Below are 24,431 nucleotides of genomic sequence, written 5' to 3' on the forward strand. Positions count from 1 at the left end.
GTACAGACCACTGCAGACATGTTATGGCTGTGGTAAATATATGACTGGGAGGCACATGTGTCTGCCATTTTTCCCCTCTGGTTTTCCAATTTTCTCTAATGTCAGAAGGTCTCTAGTCACTGATGCCAAAAATATTTTCCCAAACTGAAATTCATAAGATATGCATTCTTAAGCTATCATATTGCATACAAATAGGCAAAGATGGAGAGACCTTTGAGTTGACCATAAGGCTTCCACAGGATCAGCCAATTAGACTTAAAATCGATGAACTTTATGCTCATAGCAATAAGCCACACTGGAATGCACATTACTTGGTTCAGGCACTGGCACACTCCTTAGATGATTGAAGGCACTTGATCTTTGGCCTCCTGCTTCTAAGCGTAACTTATGCAGGCAGCCCTGCCCCTGTTGTGGCTCATTGCGCTATTTCTACTTATCTCTGACATCATTATACAAGCGGGTAGGCCCTGTAGCTGAGGATGCATTTCTTTCTTTACACAACAGGATGCAACAGGTCCCCTGGAAGGTGACACTATGGTACAACAGTACTTTCTGATATCAGGTAGTCTGAAAACACAGCACAGCACAGGTTTGAAGGTGATTGCTATAGGTGCTCCAAATCTTAAACTCTAGCTTTCTTAAGTTCTCGTGCACATCTACACATCAACAAAGAAATATAGATGACATCTTTATTAGGGCTGCCAGAACCTAAAAAAATGCATATACCATAAATGTTTTCATGGGCACAAAAAAGATTAACAGAAAGTAGGTCCTATAATGGTCTAAATATCTAATAAAAACCTCGTAAGCCCTTTTGAAGGACCTGCTGTCTGCAGACCACTGTTCTCTAGACCTTGTTATGGCTATTTTAAGACCTTTGCCAGCAATCCAACAAACCCCTGCTTGGCTGTCGGTCTCCAAGTCCCATCCTATAAAGTGGTTGTTAGTTATCATTCCCACCACAACATGCTGGCTGCTCCTACCGTCATGCATTCTGGGACTCCTCCCTTCATCTCCAATCTTAGGGCATTTCCTGTACAGTCTGGAACCTTCCATTTGTTGAATGTTACACTGGGGATAGATATAATTAATGAGCCAGCAAAATTATAACAAGAACTCAATTTGCCCTTGTAAAATTATTCAAGTTGGATGAAATCCACTCAGCCCACAAAAAGAACAGTCTTTGGGCTCTTCCTAGATAGAGTCTACAGCGGTTAGAGAAGGAAAATCCTGCACTGACCAAACCAGGATTAGGGCATGTTTGACTACATGAGTCTGTTGCTACGGGGCAGGGTGGGGGGCGGTCATTGAATATAGATGCACTGCATGTAAACATGAATCTGTGGCCCCTGTGCTGCCTGCACTGTAGTACTCTGCTTTGGACAATGGTCCCAACTCAACGAAGGAGATGCTTAAATAGGTCCCTCTTCACCACAGCCCTTAAACACATAATTAACTTTAACAATACAGTTATGTTCTTTTACTCCAAGCATTAAATGTGTTAAGAAAATGTTAAAGCGTTTTACTAAATTGGGGCCTTCAGGTTAGAAATGCAAAAATTATTAACAGGGTGCACATGGAAAGTGGCAGCTATCATGGGGGGGAGCTGACTTTGACTCTAGCATGTGTTCTGAAATATCTTTAAATGTTTTAAAATTAAGGCAACAGTATCCATTTACATGTTTTTAATAAACTCAGGAGCACCTCCCCACCTCATCCTCCTTATCTTATCCATCCTTTGCTTTTGTTGTCAGTGCAGATATATGTTATAAAGTGTACAGTAAAAATATGCAACCTTTAAATTAGATGGAAGAAAATCTCATGATCTAAAGAACAGAGAACTCAGTAAAAGAAGACACTTTACAACTACTTTTTACCAACATGGAAAAATAGTAATAATGGTTACAGACAATGAGGAATCTTGGGACAAATGACTATTAACTAATAATATACACACTAAAACTTTGGAAAGAAATTATATTAGATTTTAAGAAGGGAATTTTCAGGGGGAGGCTGAGGGAGAAGGAAGGAAAAGAGCAAAGTGCATTGGAAAAAGTCTGATTGGTCAAGAAGGCTGAACATGGTATTTTTTAGGATTCTTCATAAGCTGCATTCATCTAAATAATAAGAGTACAAAGAGCAAAGAAGAGTGCAAGGAGCAATAAGTATTCAGAAGGAATAAAACCCAGGTTTTTTTACACCTTTTGTCCCTTCCCTGCACCAGTCAAAACATCACACTCGCAGTAAATTAATTACTACTTTTTTTGTAATAGAAAATATTTATCAATGTTTCTTCCCCTTTCTTGCATGTATTTGTACACTCTGAACTGTGTTTGCTATCTGGCCTGTAAACGTACAAAATAAGCTAATACTGCATGCATCACTTCCACATGTAACTACATATCATGCAGCCTTGTTGTTTTAGTTTGCTGCTATGTTCTTGAGCTTTGCTGCCTGAACTTCAAAAAAATCAAATGTTAGAAAAAAATGACTCTGCCAAAGCATTCAGACTGGTAGTGTGGGCTTCAACCCACAAAGTATTTAGGCATGTGAGTCATCCCATTAACTTTTCAAGTTTAATAGGCCAACGCCCCTGCTTAACATCATTTTAAGACATTAAAATGCAAGCAAAGATGAATTCTCTGATTTTATTCGTATGATACAATTCCAAGTAACTCAAGAGGAGTTGGTTTCTGGTTGTGGTTCTGAAGTTTTATATGTTGGTAATATCCTAATCAGTGTTTACTGAACATGATACTAGAGGATCTGACAGTCTTTTTTCTTAAAGCTATGGACAAATGAACAAATACAGTGAGTTAATAGAGGGCAAAATTTACTATCTCAGCTGCCCAATGGTAACTATCCATGTGAGAAGGCAAGGTAGATATGCACTTTTATAGACTAACTATATAAGATGTATATAGAGAGAGCACAAATTTTTATGAACTGAAATTCACTTCATATGCTGTGAAGCAGAGCACAGAACAACTATCCATGTGCCTGCTCTTATACTTAGGCTTGGCAGAATTCAATTTAGATTTTTTAATAATTTTGTAGGCTAAAATCAATGTTTATTTTAAAGCATTTATTTTGATTTTTTTATTTAAGTTTTCAGGATTGCTCGAAATTAGTGGTCCAGGGGTATGCATATGCATGTGTGCACACAGACACACACATGCCTGCTACCTCCTCTACTACAACACAGAGCAGGCACAGGGGAAGTTGCTGTGCTTCCAGGCTGTCAGCCCACCTCCTGGCCCCCTATGCACAGCACCACGCCACCCAGTGGCATCTGCCCCCTGCAGCCAGCAGCTCGCTTTGCCCACCAGCTCCTGCTAGCACTCAGCACGCACTGAGTTGGGGAAGTGTGGGCAGGTAAGTGCCTAGCCCATCCCTTGCCTCTAGCTTCTGCTCAGCAGGTTCCCACCTGGGCACTGTGGCAGCAACCTGTTCTTATGTCCCCTTTCTATAATATTGATGATTAACAATGGAAATATTATTTCATTGGTCTGTGAGGTGAACTCTGTTTATCGGTGTTTACCAATAAAAATTGAATCTTGCCAAGCTTACTTATACTGCAATAAATGCAGTCATATGGATGGCTTATTATAAAGCACCTGAGCTAGGTCCCTACACTCTTTTAAGTTGCTATCGTTTGTTTGCTTGTCTACAAACCAAGGAAGAATATTGATAGGGAATGCATCTAAATTTTGCAGCACAGTTCCTGTTCTTCCTTTTGTTACCCCTCACTTTGCCACATGGAAAAGTGATTTCAGGCCCCAAGGGACCTGACCAAAATAACAAAAGAAGTGAGTGGCAAAGCTATGAACCAGAGCTCAAGACTCTTTGTTCTTTATCTACTAAACCACAAAGCCAAGCAATGAAGAATCAGTCCGGTGTCACTATTTCAAAAGTGGGTGTTCCTAGGAAACACGTTATCAGGAGAAAAAAACTAGTTGAAAATAATATTTTAAATTGTGAAGACTGATCTGCTCTACACAGCCTAAGAGTCCTCTTCCCAGTAGGCCTAAGCAAGCTAGCATATATGAAAGTCTGGTGTCTACGAGCCAAAGCACATGCCAAACCATGAGAGCTAACGTTCTTTACACATATATATTATTGAAAAGAAAACACACAACATTATCAACTCACACTGTGATAATCAGGAAGCAGCACTGGCACAGTCTCACTGGACTGGCTCATTCTGAGCTTATTCATACACAGACACAGATCTGGAGACAACCCCTCAGCAGGAGCCTTCAAGTTTCCCCACCACTGTATCTGGCTACTGTGAGATGGAATTAAGTTAGAATCAGAAAATACTAGTGTAATGGATGCCTGATCATTCCATCTTTGCTACATGTGAGAAGCCTGAAAAAAAGTCTTCACACTTCAAAGACAAGCAAGTAATCACCTTTGAAAAGTTTGCATATACTGAGTAACTGATTTCAAGTTCTGTCACTAATCCACCCATGCTGTTCCAGTGAGTCATTGAAATGTAAAGAATTAGATGAACAGCTAAAGGTCAGGTGATAGAAAACAATGCAGAGAAATTATTTGGACAAATTTCATGTTGCCAAGACCACATTTAATGGTGTAGCATTAATGATGTTCTGCTTTTAACCAGAGGCTAATGTGCAATTTTATTTTTTTAAATTACCTAGAGACAGATTCTTTCTGGACTACTAACTTTTTTTTAGTATTTAGATCACAACTCCTAAAGACTTAGCTATATTTTGACAGGTACTGACAAAGAGTGCCATGGAATTGTGACTCAATTGTCACCTTCCGCGTTTTCAAGCTGAAAAACTCAGGATGAGTGCTAGGTACTAATTAGAACTGTTATATTAGGAAAGCAAATACAATGGTGTCTAACATTAAACAAAGCACAGTTCTCATCACAAATGGTTTCTTTTGTGTGCGGGTTAGTCTATAAAACCATTTTGCATGCTAATGAGGCACAAACAATTATTGCCAAAGTAACTAGTTTCATGCAATTACAAAAAATCACATAAAAAGCCCTATTGTTTGTTGTCTTATAATTTTTTAATGCTAATTTTGCACGTGATAATTTGGGGATTTCATTTGTACCACAGTGTGCAATTAGGTTTCTGTATCTGTGAAAGTGAAGGCTTCTAATAGGGGAGGGGAGGGGGGAGAAAGTGAGGGCGGGGGGAGAATAGAAGGAAATAACTCCTTGTGTGAAAAAGTAAAAGAAATAGTATTCCTCAAAAAAAAAAAAAAGAAACTGGACTGCCTGAAAAAGATGGGAAAAAGATAATATTGTGAATTCCCATTGGGTGAAAAGGGAACACTTTCGCTGTTAGAGAAAATCTGAAACGAGAGTGGGAAAGAAAATTGGGACCCTAGAAACCAAGAGGCTTACAGGCAAACTAATGAATATCACTAAGCTGACACATCCTGTGGCTAGGAATGCATGACAAACTGGAGAGTTACACAAAGCCTGTAAAGAGGACAGAAAATTAGAGCCCAAAAGTCAGGTGGCTAAATAGTTAAAAATAAAAAGTTTGGGGGCTTCATTCTTCCCTTGAAAGATGCAAGTAATTCTCAGGGAAGCCTATCCATGCACTTTGCCCACTTTCAGCAATGATATCAGACCTTGTATTCTAATGTGGACAGAGACTTCTCTGGCTAAAGATCTGCCCATGCTTCTTTGACCTTTTAGTAACTGGATTGCAAATTAAGTATAGAAAAACCTGCCATATGCCACATCTCCTTTCCACACCTCTCCCCGACGCCCCCAGCCTTTACTTTGTTATTTTTGAACAAAATTGGTGTCACATGGAATCTTTTTTACATATTTAAGACCAGGGAATGTTAGAGGTAAAAGTACGCTTTTAAGGACAAGATTTCATCCTTGCATCAGATACAAGGTTATTGGGAAATCCTGAATTTCATAGTTATTACCTTTTAAGAAAATTTGATTTTGTGTAAGGCCTAGGCTATGCTGAAATCCTACCTGCAGCCATGTCTGGTGCAGAGAGCACAAAGCTAAAGTAATGGTCACAATTCATTTTCCTTTTGTGACATCTTCTCTCCTTCCATTTACCATAATGTTAAGCATTTTTGCAGATCTCTCTCTCTCGCTCGCTCGCTCTCTCTGTGCCTGTTATGCTACTAGTGTTGGTACAGGAAATAAATTTGAAATCAATACATGTTGGTATTGTTAGATATCGTAATGTGGCTTTTAAAAAAATCACATTTATCTCACCATAACTAGCTGAGCCCAGCACTTTCCCTCTTTCATCCTGTATATTCTTTCTCTTTCTGTCGCCAGCTTTCTGAATGTATTTTCCATAATAATGTATCCTTCTACTATTGTGGATCTCTTCAGTATATTCTTCCCCCTTTGCCCCATTCAGTTTTTGTTTATGGTTTTTACTTGGAAAAATCATGAAGTCTTCAGGAAAATGCTTTCTACACTTTCCTGCAACAATGCAGCATTTTAGAAATATTACCAATTGCTATGTGAATAATTGATTCATGGCTGTCACAGCATGGAGGTGACATTGTACCTTCTTATTCCTTTCCCCCCACCCCCTACTGCCTGCTTAACCTTTTCTTCTTTTCATATTCTTTGTTGACAAAAGGCCATGTAGATTTGGTCAGCATTCGGTCCTGCTTGTGAAAAGTAACTGGTAAACAAGGGTAGAAAGACTCCTTACAGAAAAACTTTACCTAAGGTATTGTTGATTAATTTAGTGTAAACACTGTAATAATTTAGAAATGCATAATCACATGTTTTAATTGGCACTGTACATTTCTTATATAAAGACCATTTAATTCTCTAGACAATTAATTAAATCTGTTTATATGCAAACATAACTGAGGGAAAACCAAGAATTTTATATAACAGTGATGCATGAAAAGCATGCATATATATAAGTTGAAAAACACATACAATTGAAGATTAAAACTCTAATTGGTCCACTATATTGCAGTATTAAATACTAATTACAATTTTGTGTGTCCTTTGCTGTTTTATCATAATACGGAAATATACCTTTCAAAAAATGGCTTAGACTCTAGACATCCAAGTATCCTGGTTGTAACGTTCTCCACTCAAACTACAAGGCAGTTGATTCTAATATTTCATGTTTCTCTTGGAGGCACATGTAGGTAAGAATTAGGTTGCTGATTTAATAGTAGATCTAGAAAAAATGTTTCTTGAAATGAGAATAATATTTTGGAAAGCTCAAGAACAGTTGGTATATTGTCTTGCTAAATTAGACATATATATGCAATCATGATCAATCTTAATAAATGTATAATATATAGGAAACCCTTCATGCTTTTAAAGAGAAGCTATAGGAATGAATTAAAATTGATTTAATGCATTCTTTCTGTAAAGTCCCATAAGTCCTTACAATAAAAAGACTCTATGCTAAAGCATGCTCAGGAATCTATACATATGAATTAGAAAGTGGAAGTTGACTTTAACAAATAGGCCTGGTGTAAAAGAAAAGGATACATTATGTACAAACATCCTGCAGATATACTAATATCATAAATATGTTAATTTAGACATCTGAATATAATAGAAAAATAGATCAGCAGCCTGGGCACCTGTTTCTTGCCCTGCCACTGATTTATTGTGTGCCTTTGGGCCTGTTGCTTTATCTTGTTATGCCTCAATTTACACATTGGGCAAACCTGCACACAGTTAACATGAATTCATTGTGCATTTTGGGAGATTTGAGAAGTGCTGGATTTGGGACAGGTGCAGTGCTTCTGTTCTGAGGAGGTGTGGGCAAGAGCAGCTATTATGCCATTCTCCAAATTCCACATGCATCATTCAACTTCTGCTTGCCTTGTGTATATGAACAACAAACAATAAGCCTATTTCCTCTGAAATCCTTCAGAGAGAAGTATTTCTGTGGTCACTAGTCTTGCATATTCTTTGCATGCCTGAGCAAAGCATAAGACCACAAGGGCACGAAGACTCTTCATATTTTCTTTTCACATGCACATCAGTGCAAAGGCCATACACAGACTGTTCCCTTAAAGTTTTCAAAGGATTTTGAGATCCTTGACTGAAAGTGCAAAAACAGGGATTTCAGAAGAAAATCTGATCCCTGCTGAAGGCCAAAATAAATGGTTGGGAGCAAGGGATCAACACACCTGGTAAGGAAACTTGCCTACCTTGAACAGCCGCTGTACAATAGGAGATGACTATTCATTAGCCTCTAAAGGTTATGCCTATACAGTGAAATAAAGGTTTGCCTGTACCATGTGTAAATTAACATTAACATTTAAGCTAGCAAGTCTGAGTGAGTAGCAACAGGCGTAATGCATATATGTTTTGCCATGGGCTAGCAGTCACAGTGCTGGTTCTCCAAAGATCTTGGGTACATATCCCAAATCCTGACCCACACCAAAACCTGTTCTGCCATGGCTACTGTGATTTATGCTAGCCAAATCAAAGTTAGTATGAATATCCCTACCCTGTATATAGGTTTATACTATTAATTGATTTCCTGGCCATGTTCTCAGCCCTTTCTTGCCCCATTTCCAGTTGTCACATTCACCAGCCCTTGCAGAGGAGCCCCTGGAAATTTGTTATACAAAAAGTAATGTGTAAAGATAACATGCATGGTGTGTTCTTACCCTGACTCACTCTGTGCCCCAATGGAATCAATAATTTGGCCAGAAGATTTTGATATTTGCCACTAAATTTCATTATGGCATGTTTATGTTGCAATATCTTACCATTGCTCCTTCCATTTTGTTCTGTTTTCTCTGTGGTTGCCCAACCTAACCTGGTTATGTAGGGCAAATAGATTCTCTGAGATAGACACAATTGTTGAAAAATGCATTGGCCAGAAGATGCTATAAAACTGGTACACCTCTTTTCTTCTCCACTTTAGTGATTGAGCATATCACCTCATTCTGTGTCCAAGCTTTACCAGCCTAAGGGTTTGGCATCATAACTCTAACTCCTCAACTGGCCTCCCAGCCAGTATCTCAATACATCGTATGTCTAGGATGACTTCCACTACTGTTTTATTTACGATGCAATCAGATGCTGTAGGAAAGTGAGCAGTAACTGCTTTTCCATTGCATAAAAAAACCTCCTTTTTTTAGCCCTGTGCTATAAACATATGAAAGTCTCACTTTTTTTACCCTCTCAGAAAGAAAACAGCAGGGGATAGACAGAGAGCAGTGAATATATATCTTTAATTCATCTACGTTTAGAGTATATCTTTAATTCATCTACGTTTAGAGTATATTTTGCAAGCTCTGTTAACAAAACTATATTACTAACCATTAAGCCAAGTGTTTTACTTAACATGTGTCTCTCTTGATAGTGTTGGCAGCAATACACACAACTTGTGGCCTGTTGAGACACCCATCTTCACTTTTGTGGAAAGTGGCATATGTTGATCACTGTTTCAGGAGTATCACTCATACCAAAATAACCAAAGATGCTTCCCTCTTTTGTAGAGACAGAACTGCTTTTAAAGGAAACATAGTTCTGAAGACAGGTCACCAAAGCAAGGATATATTTGATACCCATACCATCATTTTGGATTATAATATTGCCATTTATGTTTGCTTGTGTTAACACTCACAATCTTCTAGGTTCTTTCCAAACATCCCAGAAATGCCAGATTCCTTCTTGTTGCAAGTAGCTCACAATTTAAGAGTAGAGAAGTAAGGAGAAATCTTGGAGGAAAAGAAATAACCTCCCCCCACACACAATTTATATACTGTCCACTGTAATTGGCACAGTGAAAGTAGCTTTTGAAAGATTTAAATGTGGCCAGGATAGGGATTTTCCACTCTTGTAATTATTTGAAACTAGGAGCATAAATCTGGTATTTTCTGGCACCGCACATAATGGTAAGAAAGCAGATTCAGCATCAAAATTACCTATCCAGTACCAGAAATACATCTGCAACCTGCAGGGTGTTAGCTGACTTTATCCTATAATTATAATGAATCTCTTATTGGACCTTTTCTTCCCTGGACAATGCCATCTTGTGAGGACTAAATACATCATCAGTGAGCCTCATTCTTGTGTATTACACTAATATATCATTGGAATGACAACTGCTTCTGATGATGTATTAATGTAATACATCAGTAGAATGTGGGGCTCCTATGGGGTATACTCAAGAACTGGGACCATCTAAGGAAATGGATCCAGAATCTAATTCAGGCTAATTACTGAATGAAAGGCATAAAATTATATAGGTGATACGTAATGTTGAAGTTCTTACATCATTCAGAAGACTAATTTGCATCCTCATTACATGTTATCCTTGCAACTTCCTGGTAATAGCAGGATTTGGATTTGCCTGCTGATGTCAGTGATTCACAAGCTATAACCTCCCCAATATTTTACAGTCATCCATGAATAATTCATTTATCTTATTTTTATTCTGTCCAGCTCACATTCCTTGATAGTTAAACAACACATCAAATGCATAGCTATAAAACAGGATTTAGGAAAAAACAACACTATATCTAATACTCTGTTTGTAGATGGTGGGTACCATATAAACATTTGTGCTTACATACTGCATTCAAAAGAAAGAGGCAACTGGCATTTGCTTTTGTAGTCAATTATACAGCACAATTTTGTATATCATTTGTCTTAAAGCTATCATACAGCATGTACAATTCCTCTGGTTATTTCTTCTGGATTTTTTTTTTACTTTGTTGAGATATTTATTTATATTTTGGCAGAATTCCCCAGAGGTTTAAATTGTGCGTTCTACTGTACTTTAAGTTACAAATTGAATTCCGAAATGCTTTTAACAATAGGATTTTCATAATAGTAATATTGCAATGTCCAGTAATATGAAATATACTCACAGCATTCTGCCCTTTACCCCATCCCTGATATTTCTCTATCATTTGAATTTTATATGTTATCCACAATTTTATATGTTATCCAGAATAATCCACCTATACATTATGAATCAAGCTGACACCAAAGGTGATAGCATTTAAACTAGGACTTTTGGTGGTCTTTCATTTCATGTTTATTAAAATTATACACTAAATAATGAAACATTAAGATAGAACACTATGCAGAATCAAGCTAAAGGACACAATTTAAATTCAATTTTATAAATATCTTAGTGCCTCTAATACAGATACTATACTTATTCTCAAATAGACTGTTTTGTTTAATAAGCATTTATCTATTGTTAATGTCTTTGGAGAATTCATCTTGGGGTTTATACTGAAGATAAATGCAGGCATGTGAGGGTTTATGAAAAATGTCTCAGCAAGTGACAGGAAGCCTGATATGAGTTACCACAGTCCGCTTCACATGTGGGGCAATCCACTACTTGTCTTGCATTTATTATATTTTCTTGCTATGTATTTTCTCTTTCTGTTCCAGAGAACCTTTGATATTATATACTTTTAAATACCAAACATTGACAGTAAATCTGAAAAGAATGCGTGATGTGGAGAAAGAGACAAAACTACTGATGTAAAAAATGTAGCTACAATAAAATAAAGAAGAAACCACAAAGATTTTTTAAAATGGTATGTGCATGAGGGAACGGAATTAGAATTTAAAAGGAATTAACTGAACATCAACTGCGTGTCCCAATGATACATGTCATTTTAGCTCAGTAGGGTGATGTACATATTATTTAGAAAAAAATCATTCAAAGCTACTTTAAGAAATTCTCTCAAGAATAAATGGGATTTTAAAAAAACCCCAATGTGTCGCTGTCTTCTAAGGGAAGAAAATACTGTGTATATCCATCTGTATTTGATCTTATTTAATCTTTGTACCCCTGTACCTGGGAAGAAAACAAAGGATGCATCTTGGGTGTGAGAGAGGTTCGGAAATAATCGTACCTTAGTAGTAAAGCGCTATGTGAACTATAAGTCAAGTTACAAACGTGTACTTTTTATTTTTAACTTTCTAATTAGTAGCAACTTCTCTCTCCCTTTCTCTCAATTTTCCCTTCGCCACAGTATGAGCTGAAGAGAGATCTGTTATACAGCGTACTGTGGAATCTTCAGGATGTCAGGAGTAACCAGAATTCAATTAGATTTCAACTCTTGCAAATTAATGAGTAACCTTGAGATGTTTGAATGTCTCTGGTATGTCAATAATGTAATGTGCATCAGGAAAGGGTGAACTTTGCTTGTACACAAAACGGAGTCGTTTTTCCCCATGAGTTTTATATGGTCCCTTATTCACTAATTATGAAATTATCACGCGCATTTTACTTTGGGGGAGGGGCTGTTAAATTCCGATATTTAAAAGCATTTTTGTGTCTAATTGCCTGGGCTTAGTGTGAAAGCCTTTTTCTTAAAGAAAAAAATCCTACTCTGTAAGACAAGACTTTGACAATAAAATAAACACACAATTCTCCATCAGTGTTAGCAAGGCAGCATGATGAGAAAGCTCACTATAATCCAGGCACCCCATGAACTAAAAAATGTCAGAGGGAAGAGAAGCGATGAACTGGACTGCATCAGTCTGGCTGTACTCAAGGGCTGAATGAATTTGAAACATGACCAAGTCTGAATGGAATAGTGGTCAGGAAGCCAGGAACAATTACTTCAGATTACAAAAAGCTTGAACAATTTACTTCACAAGACAACTGCATAGTCTCCATGTGCTGGAGGACTGTCAATACTATATTTGGACAAAATCTAGTGAGACTCTTAAATGGAGTTGTTGAAGGAAAGGAGAAAAAAAAAGATTCACATTGTTTAAGATGATAGCAGAAAGGCACTGAAATAGAAATGTATTCCAGTAACCAAAGTCCCTGCCCAACATCATCTTTGTTTCAGAAACTCTGATTAGTTAACATATTCCATCACCTTGGGAAGAAAGCTGAGGTAAGCGGCTTAATTTATAGATGGATGGAACAAACTTATTTAAAAATTCTCACTACGTTATCATGAATCATGTAGGCCTATTAAACTAATTGCTAAGTAAATGTAAGCAGTATTACAGTAGAATCCAGTGAATTTATCATCAATCTAAAGAGATCTTTGGTGGTCTCATGCTGCCCCCCACAGATATGTCTCAGAACATTCATTATGCTATAATTACAAAGTCTCTTTGAAGAGGCTAAAAATCCCAAGACTCCTCTCATCAATTATTTTCACCTGTTAATTCATTTTGTGTGAGGTAATAACCTCAGCATAATAACAAATGTGCAAGTACTCCGATTTTGCAATTAAAAGCAGCAGGGCTCCTATTTTGATCATACAGACTGTGACATCCATCATAGAAAACAATTTGGGCCTAGCGGGATGACAGATGCCACACTGATGGCTCTACTAACTAACTGCCTGTCCTGGAAAAAAAAAATGGTCCAGTTTCAGCTTGCAGCTGCAAGCTATCTGATAGCGTCTGACCAGTCAGCAGGGGAAAGCCTGCAGTGACTAAATTACTGAAAGGTAATTTTACTTCACAAAATGAGGATTTTGGACCCGTATACGTATGCATTCCAGTGGCTGTTGTAATTTGGAAACAAATAGTCCTTTTCATTTGGAAAATGACTGGAATCACTGCCAGTGTTCAGAGAGCATTGTTTTTCAGCCTTTGACATGAAAAATACAGTGTAATACTCATTATTTCTTTCCTTTCACATCTTATTAGACACAGAAGGCAAGGTGGTTATCTCTGCTTTCTTTAGCTAAATCTGCACAAGTAGGATTTCTTCCAACCTCTGGACAGGTGCCTAAATAATAGAAGAGTGTTCATTTTAGCCTTTCAGTTTGTATCAAGGCTGAGTGAGCCCTGTCTAGGGAATGATCCCACCAGCACCACCAAGCCTTAAAGTGATATGCCCTCATCTCCAACTCTACTGAAAACAATGAAGCAAAATGCAAGCACAGGCAGCTCATTAGCTTCAGAACTGATTCACCAAGGAAACAATTTGATGTTGAATTTAATGACAGGAAAGATGTTGTTCTGATTGGGGAGAAAATGCACAAGTATCTCAGAAAATACAGCCAATTTATTTTAGCCAATAAGGTATATAATGTAATACTTTAAATTGGTCCAATTTGTTTAAAACAGTTAATCCTGAAATACCACATATTTGAAGCAAACTAGTCAAATAAGCAAAGGTAAAACTTGTGAGCTGGAAACATAATAACATCATTGTCATCAAAAATGAAATATTTCAGTAAGGATTGATCATTCTTTTTTTATCCCCTAAAACTGAAATCTGGTAGTTAGATTGTGGAAGACGGGCCATGTGGCATGCTAACATGAATGGGTGTAAATTACAAACAAAACAATACTATTGAAATTGTTATATATTGTAAGGTTTATGTTTTCAGATTTCAGCACTCTAATGCTGAGTAACAAAAGATCAGCAGAGGGCAAAAGGTTAAGTATAGTGTGAACTTTCTTGGTTGTGGTGCACCATAAGATGAAAAGATAGCCCTGTTTATGACATCTACAGACTACAATGCTTACCATTTTATACTTCCCTCCCACATTCTCTGCAGACAAAGAATCATCCTCCGCTTCTTGGGAAAAATCTACTGTTTCTTATTCCATCATATTACACTCATAAACTCTGCCAGCAGAAAAGAATGTATGGCTAGAGAGAGAGACAGGAATGTGCAGCTAATAAAATGTATAATGCCAGAAAGGATACCTGCTCCTCATCCTCCTTTCTGCCTGTGTTCAGGAATCAGTATTGCACTAAAATGTTTTGGTAGTTACTAGGCTATTCAGATCTGTCTCATACTTGCCAGGGAGGGGCCCTCCAGTGCACTCCGGTAATCTAAGCTGTCAAGGTTTTTTTGCATGTTTTGAGATATGGAAAACAGTCTATGCTGACCAGCTTTAAGTTTGATATGCAACATGTAAGATCGCTTTATAAGGTTATACAGTAACCAAAACAAACAAAAAGCATTAGTCAAAACCAAGCAAATTAGAATTACCCATCTTAGATCTTCTTTAATGCAATGCCAATAGTTCTTGCCCTTTCTGCACATGCTCCTACAGTAACTAATGTTCAGTGGCCATCAACAAATTATGACTCATGACACTTTTGCTGCTGCAGTATTAAGCCCAAAGTCCTATGGAGAAAATATATGGTTTTTATTACCAAATTGTTCTTGTTTACAATTCTAATATCCTCTTCATTATCTACTTTTCCAGACATTTTAGGCAGTTCTGAAGACCTGGGGCAGCACTAGTCCTGTCATAAAGAGAAATTAATGTTGTTAAAGATGGCCTAGCTGCCCTCTGGGACAGCTGAAGATGTGAAAATATAAGGTTCTGTTTTAAAGATGAAAATGATTAAAGGCACAGGCACCTTGCTCTTAGTACAGCCACTAAAACTTTTAATAAAATACTTCAGCACAAAAAAGCCGCTTTACTTGTTCTCACTGTAAGTCTTTTAAAAAAAAGACAACTTTGTTCTATAAGAAGAGGCTTCCTTTAAGGACTAATAAGCGTAAAAAGGACCTCATCATTATAAAGAACCTATTCGTCTCAGCAACAGCTCACTTAATAAAGACTGGATGATAGAAAAACCAGTAGAGCTGTCTCCAAATAGCCAGTAAGCTAATTAGGTGCATTGTAACAGGTAGCCCTTACAAAAACTGACAGGCTTAAGCCAGAATGCCGCAAATACTTAAGAACATTGTAGCAGATGTACAGTAGTTATTGTATCCTCTTCAAGGCTGTTGCTGCTGCCACAATTTTATAAGCTTATGCACCTCAAACCCTTAAAGCAGCTTAGAATGGGTTTTGGTGGAAAAAAAATAAAAACCAGCTGAAGACATTGTGAGCTTTTAGGGGTCCCAGACCAAAGAGACCTTTCAGAAGAAATGGTTCAGCTATCTGGAAGAAAATGGCAGGAAGCACAAAAGGGGAGAGCATAACCTTTGTCCTAGCAGGGATGGAAGAATATCCATCAGAACTTCACCTTCATAATCTTGCCCACCTCAGTCATTTTTTACTGGTTAAATGAAGGTTACAGAATTTACTCTGAAGACAAAAAGTCCCTTTCCTGTCAAAAATATTGTTTAAGTTAAAGGGCAAGTTTGCATTTTCATTGCCCGAAAGAGTTCTATTTCTCTTTCTGGGTTTTCATGTTTTGTGCAGAAGACAAATCTTATAATTGTGCCTTTCTCAGATACCTTTTATCTGTTATTAATTATCTCCTGTAATATGTGGTATACAGCAGCCATTTTTGGACTTCTGTGTCCCTTAACGACTGTAGTAGAGCTGCAGAAGCTATTATTGGTCTGGCCACAGAGGGAGATTTATTCCTTACTGCATGGTATGAATGGGGGTCTTGGCACTAGCCCTGCATGGGTCAATAGAGTAATGGGGAGGTTCTGGGAATAACTGACTCTCTTCTGTAAATGATGTAGATGGACAATAGACACTATTTGAGCTGGTAGGCTGAAGCAATAACAAGAAGAATGGATAGTAGAGGCTATGAGGAAGCTACAAGTCCTGGTATTGGAGAGGTAGGATAACACTTTTTTACCCCCTACCTCTCTATTCAAAGAAAGAAATTACTTTGTCCCTTTGAAAATTCTTATTCATAATGTCCTGATAAATCAACAAAGGTATTTTCTTATGTCCTGTATTACTGTTGGTATGTGGATAGGGCAGGTGTTTTTTGAATTCACAATGCTACTAGTGAGGGGCTTTACAAGTCCATCCATCTTATGGGGTTTAGTGTCATAGAATAATACCGAATCCCTGCAGGTTTTGCTCCAGGATTATATTCAGAGCTGGGAGTGACATTATGGACTTTTCAAGTCTGCTACATCTCTCCAATATGTAGCCTTTCTCTAGAAGAATATTTTCTTTCCAGAAAAAATTATTTACTTGCTTTGGAGTTTTACACCTAGTAGTAATCGCTTCAAAGTAAAGCCATGCCTTGAGAAGCATACGAAATATTGAAACATTTTCAAAATAAAATACTACTAGACTATTACTTGATGTCTATTGATTAAATGACATGATAACTGCACCAAACAGAAGTGCATTGTCATTAGGATCAAGCCACTCAATATATTGTGTGCATGCATGCACGCACAGATGCACCCACACACAATAATGTTAAAAGAACATTTTTAAGTTTGAAAGGTTAAGCATACAAAAAAGTTAGGATATAACAGAATTAATATTGACTGTGCAACTCTAATTCAGCCCTTTATGCATATGCATTATGATAAGGTCTTCAGTTGGGTGATAACAAATTATTCCTCATTTAATGCACAGAATGAATAATGCTAAAGTGAAGTCCAGCTATTCACTTTTCAGTGCTTTGTTCTCTACTTACAGTACAATGAAACAGCCCTAGGCCAAGGGTCGGCAACATTTTTGGGTGTGCCAAAAACACCCCAACCTCGACTATGTAAGAGGCTGGGGTGACAGGGGTAGATGTCAGGGGAGCTGCGAAGGGCCCAATGCTTGTTATGGCAGTGCAGTCCAGCTCCTTTCCTGCTGTCTGCCTTGAGGTGTGCATGCACCTGCCACAGGCAGTGAGCTGGGCCAGGGCTCTGTGGCCCTAGTGCACTTGCTTGCACCCTCCCCCCTGCCTACAGTGAGCAGCCCAGACTCCATTGTAGGTGGCAGGAGCCTTCCCGGGGCCTGGGCCAGCCGTGGGAGGCTGCAGGTACCTGCACCAGGGTCTGTAGAGCCCCGGCCCTGGTCATTGCCAGAAGCAGGTGCACCACACCCTGCAGCAGACGGCAGGGAAGAAGCCAGGATTGCGCTGCCACAACAAAGATCAGCCTTCTTGCAGCTCCTCCAACCTTGCGCTCCAAAGCATGTGTACCTGCTGCTGGCAACGAGCTGGGCTCCACAGGCCCCGGTCTAGCCATTTACAGCCTCCCAGCTGCCTGCCGCAGCAAGTCTGGGCTCTGGGCAGGCCACTACTGCACAGAATGGCTGCACCAGGGTCTGTGGAGCCCCAGCCCAGCTTGTTGCCAGCTGCCTCCAGGTAGGGGTTGGGGAAGCCACAAGGGGCCCAATCTTTGTTGTGGCACTAAAGTCCCAGCCTCTTCTACTGTCTATGCCAAAGCACATGTGCCTTTGCATGCCATGCTCAGGCATGTGTGCCCAGGGTTGCTGATCCCTGCCATAGGCTTATTCACTGCCCAATCTTTGATCCGAGGATGACTTATTAATTTATACATAGGCTTTTCTATAGCACCTAACACTGCATGATCCAAACACTTATAAAATGTCAATTTACCTTCAAAAAATCCAGTGTGGTAAGGATGGTATTATGTGTTTCATGGATAATAATCTGAGCCACAGAGAAATTAAATTTAGAAAGATGCACTAATTCAGGGTGCACAAATCATTACACCTAAGTCCTGATTTTTCCAGCAAGCTCCATTTTCCTTCCCATGTCCACACGCCACCAGGCCTGTCATATCTCTTTCTCCTTTATTGCACCCTCATTCTTTTCCCCATGTGTCTTGTACCTTGTCCCCCAATCCAGTTCCAGTCTCCATATAACCTGTCTTCTCCTCCCACAAATTTCTAGGCCCCGTTTCCCTCAGTAGCCTGTGGTTTAAGCAACTTTGTCCGTCTAGTCCTAATCTGACCTCTTCCTCAGACCCCACTCTCCTAGTCTCTTTATCAGACCACTGGCAACTCTCCTACCAATGCAGCCCATTATGCCATTCACCTTTGTTGAAACAAGGGCACACTGTTGGCTCATATTCAGCTCACTGTACACTGTAAGCCCCGGTTCCATCTCTACAGAGTTGCTGGTTAGACAGTCAGTCTCTAGCCTACACGAGTGCATGCAATAGTTCTGTCCTAAGTGCGGGATTTTGCACTTCTGCTTATTAAACCTCATGTGATTTCTTGTGGCCCACTCCTTAGAGCTGAATCCTAGCTTTACCTTTCAGCCTATCAACTACTGCTCCCAGGTTTGTGTCATCTGAAAACTTGCTGAGGGTGAACTCCATCCCATCTTCCAGATTGTTGATGAATATATTCATCAAAACTGAATCCAGGACCAACCCATGGGGGCTCCATTTGATACCAGCCTCCAACTAGACATCAAGCCATTGACTACTATCCTCTGAGCCTAATGATCCAGCCAGTTTTCTATCCACCCTACAGTCGATTCATCCAACCTGTACTTCCCTAGCTTTCTTGCAAGAATGCTGTGCAAAAGCCTTGCTATAGTCAAATATATCATGTCCACTGCTCTTCCTGCATCCACAGAGCCAGTCGTCTCATCATAGAAGGTAATCAGGTTGGTCAGGCATGACTTGCCCTTGGTGAATCCACACTTACTGATCGTAATCACCTTCTTCTCCAACTGCTTAGAAATGGATTCCTTGATTCCTACTCCATGATTTTTATAGGGACTGAAGAGAGGCTGGATCTTCCTTCTTCCCTTTCTTAAAGATGGGTACTATATTTGCCCATTTCAAATCATCTGCAACTTTTCCCAATAGCCATGAGTTTTCAAAGATAATGGCCAGTAGCTCTGCAGTCACATTGGCCAACTCTCTCAGCACCCTTGGATGCATGGAGTCTGGCCCAATGGACTTGTATGAATTCAACTTTTCTAAATAGTCCCTAAACTGTTCCTTTACCACTGTTGGCTGCTTACCTCCTCCCCAAACTGTGCTAGCAGGTGCAGTAGTCTGGTAACTGACCTTGTCTGTGAAAACTGAGGTTAAGAAGGCATTAAATACTTCAGCCTTTTCCTCATTATCTTTCACTAAGTTGCCTCCTTCATTCAGTAAAAGACCCACACTTTCCCTGATTTTCCTCTTGTTGCTGACATACTTGTGGAAACCATTCTTGTTACCCTTGCTAGCGGGACTGGACACAGGGATGGGCAAATCGGGCAACTGCCCGGGGTCTGGACAGAAAGGGGGCCCGAAAATGGTAATTTAAAAAATATTATTATCATCATCGCTGACAAAGGGGGGCCCAATATTAAAAGTTCACCTGGGACCACCAGGAGTTTAGGTATGGTACTGCTTGCTAGCTGCAACTCCGATTGAACTTTGGCCTTCCTGATTTTAACCCAGCATGCCCAAATAATACTCTTATACTCCTCTCTAGTTGTTTGTCCAAGTTTCCTCTTCTTGAAAGCTTCCTTTTGTGTTTTAGCTTACTGAAGAGTTCCCTGCTAGGCCAAGCTGGTCTTCTGCCATACTCGCTATTCTTCCTGTTCATTGGGACGGTTTGTTCCTGCCCTCTCATTAAGCATGTATGACATGCAAGTATGAATAATTGCGTGGACCTTACTTAAGAGAAAACAAAATCTGTTTACGTACTGGTGGTATTAACAAACATAGGATTTCTGTAGTAGCCAAAAAAGTATTTCTAAATCACTGTAATTCTGAGAATAAAAATTTAGCCCAGTATATAAAGTGCCTGTTTGGTAAGTCTGCTTTATTGAGTTCAAATCCTGTTAAGCTTGTTCTTTTATTAAAATTTCTAATATCTTTGTCCATTGACACAATTAGATATTGGTTAATTCTTACCACTTTTCTACAGCAACCAAAACATGTCTGAAGCATTTTAGAAAATGGTTAGCCATTTAAATGATCAAATTAACATTGTTAAGACTAGTTCAGCACACCTATAGACACACAGCTTGCACTAGTTTTGTACTAATATAAATTATGCATGTATCCAGAGTGGACATATGATTGGGGTAGCTGCCACACTAGGTGTGAGTACACTGCCTCATCACTAGGTAGTGGGAGGGGTAGGTAATACATTTTTTGTTTTCAATAGATGACTACCTCAGGGTAAGTGGGTATGTAAACTCTATACAAGTGTAGTTTACATGAGTGCATTTTTACAACAGTTGCTACTAAATGTGTACTAAATTCTAGTAGGTTAACATGAAATAGGCACCACATTGTGTGTCCACTCTCATTTACACTTCTATTAAGGCAGTTTCCACTGATATAAACATGTGGCAATTAAGGCCCTCCTTTTCATATATCCACACATGGATTTCTGAACTGGAAGGCTCAATCAATTGAGGATGGTCACTTTGCTTTCCCAGTGACAGCTCTGAAAGGAATCCTACATCCATAAGAAGTCACCTTTTGTATCCAAGCATGATTTCCTTCTTAATACACCTAGGCATCTAATGAATATAAAGTAGTGGTGTGAACATGATTCCCTGTCTTCTTATACCTGTGGAGTTGTCCTGTATTCTAGGCAGGGTGGGTAGCTGTCTGTAAACCTATAGGCAGTCTGGAAAAAAAAGGCTAAAAATGCTTGACTGTAAAGTATAAAAAATTTGGCTGTCTATAAAAAAACTAAGAAACTGGAAGCTTGATTGAAGATCCATCATTGGAATGAGGCTGGATGCAAGTATAAGGTGGAATAGAGCAGTTCCACCTTATAGCTGAGAGGGATCACAGCTCAGTGTCCTGCAAGGAGAGCTCACCATCAGGGTTTTGTGGCCCATGAGAGCCACCATCTATTTCCCTACCTTCTCCCCACAGATTTCCCTATCATCCCCATGCTGCTTCTGCATGTTCCTATAAGCCTGATTTCCTTGAAGGTAGGCAGGACCACTCAGCTCCAGGTAGTCTGAGGCACTGCGTAGGATAGAGAAGGAGGGGAATAAAATTTATTTCTCCAGGTTTCTAGGTAGGGGCTCAACCAAGATCTAGAAAGTTGGTATTACATCTCTGAATTTAAACCTAGCTCTTGTTGCTATTGTCTGGAGCCTGACAGACGAGTTGCATTTACATTATGTAAACACATCAGTAAAAATGTTTAGTTATCAGGAAAAAATTCTTGGGTTGGCAACCTGGAAGGACAAATTCCTGTACTCTGCATGTCCTTGTGCCCTTTCCATCCCTTAGACACCTGATCCACAGCAGTTGAATTCAGTAGGTATCTTTCTATTGTGTTTGATGAACTATTAATTATTCTACACAATAGACTAAAATGGCTTGTGTATGAACTACTCTTAAATATTACATGTGTTTTGCTTAAAAACAAATGTATATTAATTCAACAAAATTGAGTCCTCAGTATCTGCTGAATAGTAATAGTTGTGTGAAAATACTGACAACATATTTTGTTTTTTTTAGAACTCACTAGTGATGATTTTCAACTTTGAAATAATAACCAAAAAGAGGAGGTGATTGGGAGAAACAATTGGAAAACAGATGTATAGAAAGAACAAATTGGGATGCTAGACTCGATCAGAAATCAAATTAAAAAAAAGAAAATTTCTTAAATATAGTTCACAAAGGTCAGTATACACATCAAGGGAACAATATATCCTTTTATAAGAAGAACTTTATGACTTCAACCACCACATGCTGAGATTTCTAGATTACTTATATTTCTTAATGATATAGAACACCAGGAAATATCAGTATATATTTTGCAAGCCACAAATAAATGTCTTTGGTATATGATAAAGCATGAAATCATAAGTGTTTATGATATTTGATGTAAATATAACAAAATTATGAAAAATAATTTTCACCATTTACTTTTCTAAAATGTTTTTTACATGAAAATATCTCATCCTAATAGTTCACATGATAACCTATGTATCAACAGAAGACTATCTACTAAGAGCTGGTAATGTCATACCATGTTTTATTGTGGAGCAGGGGTTGGGGGCGCTAAAAATAGCCCAGTCGGGGTTGGGGTGAGCTGCTAGGTTTTCCCAGCCCTAGGGCTGTGCTGGGAATGCATGTAGGCATTCAGGAGTTCGGGTTAACCCTTTCCTAGATCAATCAACCCAATCTTGAGCTAAATTAGGGCACCTCCTCACTAGCTTAGATTGAGCACACCATTTTGGGGGAGATTTAAGCCCTCTGAACACCTGCACAATTTAGCATTTAGATTGACCTAACCCTGGTTAGATCTGTCTAAATCTAACAGTTTTATTTATCCTTAGTTGCCCATCTTGCAATCAGTGGGCGGGAGGTGCCTGCCTATGTATCCTGAGGTTCTGAATTTTCTTTCAGGTTGGTGCCAGAATTTCACCATTGTGCAGACTTTGAGTTTCTTGTCTCTTTTGTTTGTGGAGTCAATTCATTCTACTTATATTGCTGTAACTTTTAGAACTCTTGCATTGGGCTCAGGTGTAAGAAATTGTATTAAAAGCCTCTCATGCTTTTCTTTCTAATGTATGCTCTTTCAGTTGTAAAAGATACTGCACAACACTTTGAACCAAATGGTTAAAAATCTTCCTAAATAAGCGGTTTCCACTGTGGACTAGATATCAGTTTATACGTTGCTTGGATTTACCTGGGGTCTGCAGTACTGCACTGCAGAAGCTGTTTTAGGAGTACATTCAGAGGATTATTGAAAAAGGTTTGTATCATTCAATTACTTGTTAAAAGACCAAAATCTGAAGGTAAACCTGCTCTGTTGCTTTCTAACTTGTCTGACTTTAATTGTAAAGACAAACCCTTTGTAAAGGATTGCAGCAGGTCGACTCAAACATTTAAAGTTTGGTTCTACTGTGTCTGAGGACTTAGGTCTGATTCAAGATGAGAAGGGAAAGGAGGATTACAAGCTTAAAGCAAAGATAAAAATAAGTTTGAAACAAGCTTAGTAGAAGAAAGAGAAACAAGTTTGTCGTGACCTTGCCACAGGGAAGAGAACAGGTTTACCAAAGGTTTCCAAGAAGGCTAAGACAAAGGACCATTTGAAATTGTAATCCATTTGCTGTTTTAACCTGCCCCAATTTTCAGTGAGTCAACCCTGGTTAAAGGGTTTAGAAAGGGTAAAGTTTTCTGGCTTCTTAAAAGTGCTCTCAGTCTCCCCCCAAAACTGGATTAATTTAGCATAGTTGTATTTCTACAAAATAGCATCCTTAACTTTAAAGCAGTCACGGTTCTGGGACCATAAACACCATAAAAGCAGGCAGTATCAGTACTCTACATTCCTGTAGACCCTGAAAAAAGAAGAGAAAGAATGAGTGAGGGAGAGAAAGAAACAAGGGAGAAAACTTCTCATTTACTGTTATGCCACTGGCTGACTTTTCTGTTGACTTGGATTAATCTACAGTTGTTGCATAGAAGCCAAAAGAAAAAAAAATCTCTAACTAGACTTTCCTTCCCATTTCTGATAACTATAGTAGGCTGCCTTGCCAACAACAGGAGCATATAAAGTTCAGTTTCTTTCTACAGAGAGATAAGAGGATCTTAACCAGTGACTGTGAGCACCGCATTTCCTATTTCACGCTCAGTGCATAAAACTTTGGTTAACTCTCTTTGTACGTCATGGACTCTTTAATGTGAAAGCTGTCACCACTCCCCCTCCTGGAAAACTAATTCTTTTAGGATTGTTTTTTTTTAAATAGGACACTAAAATGGTTCTGCAGTAATGTGTAACATTTTTCTTCCATCAGAGATGTGCTCACTATACCTGCAGATTCCAACCGTCTTATCTATCAGCTTGCCAGACTTTTACCAGGCTGCCCAGAACTGTTGCATACAAGGAGGTGGGGCAA

This window comes from Crocodylus porosus, unplaced genomic scaffold, assembly GCF_001723895.1.
Source record: "Crocodylus porosus isolate Cpor-Errol unplaced genomic scaffold, CroPor_comp1, whole genome shotgun sequence".
NCBI lineage: Eukaryota > Metazoa > Chordata > Crocodylia > Crocodylidae > Crocodylus > Crocodylus porosus.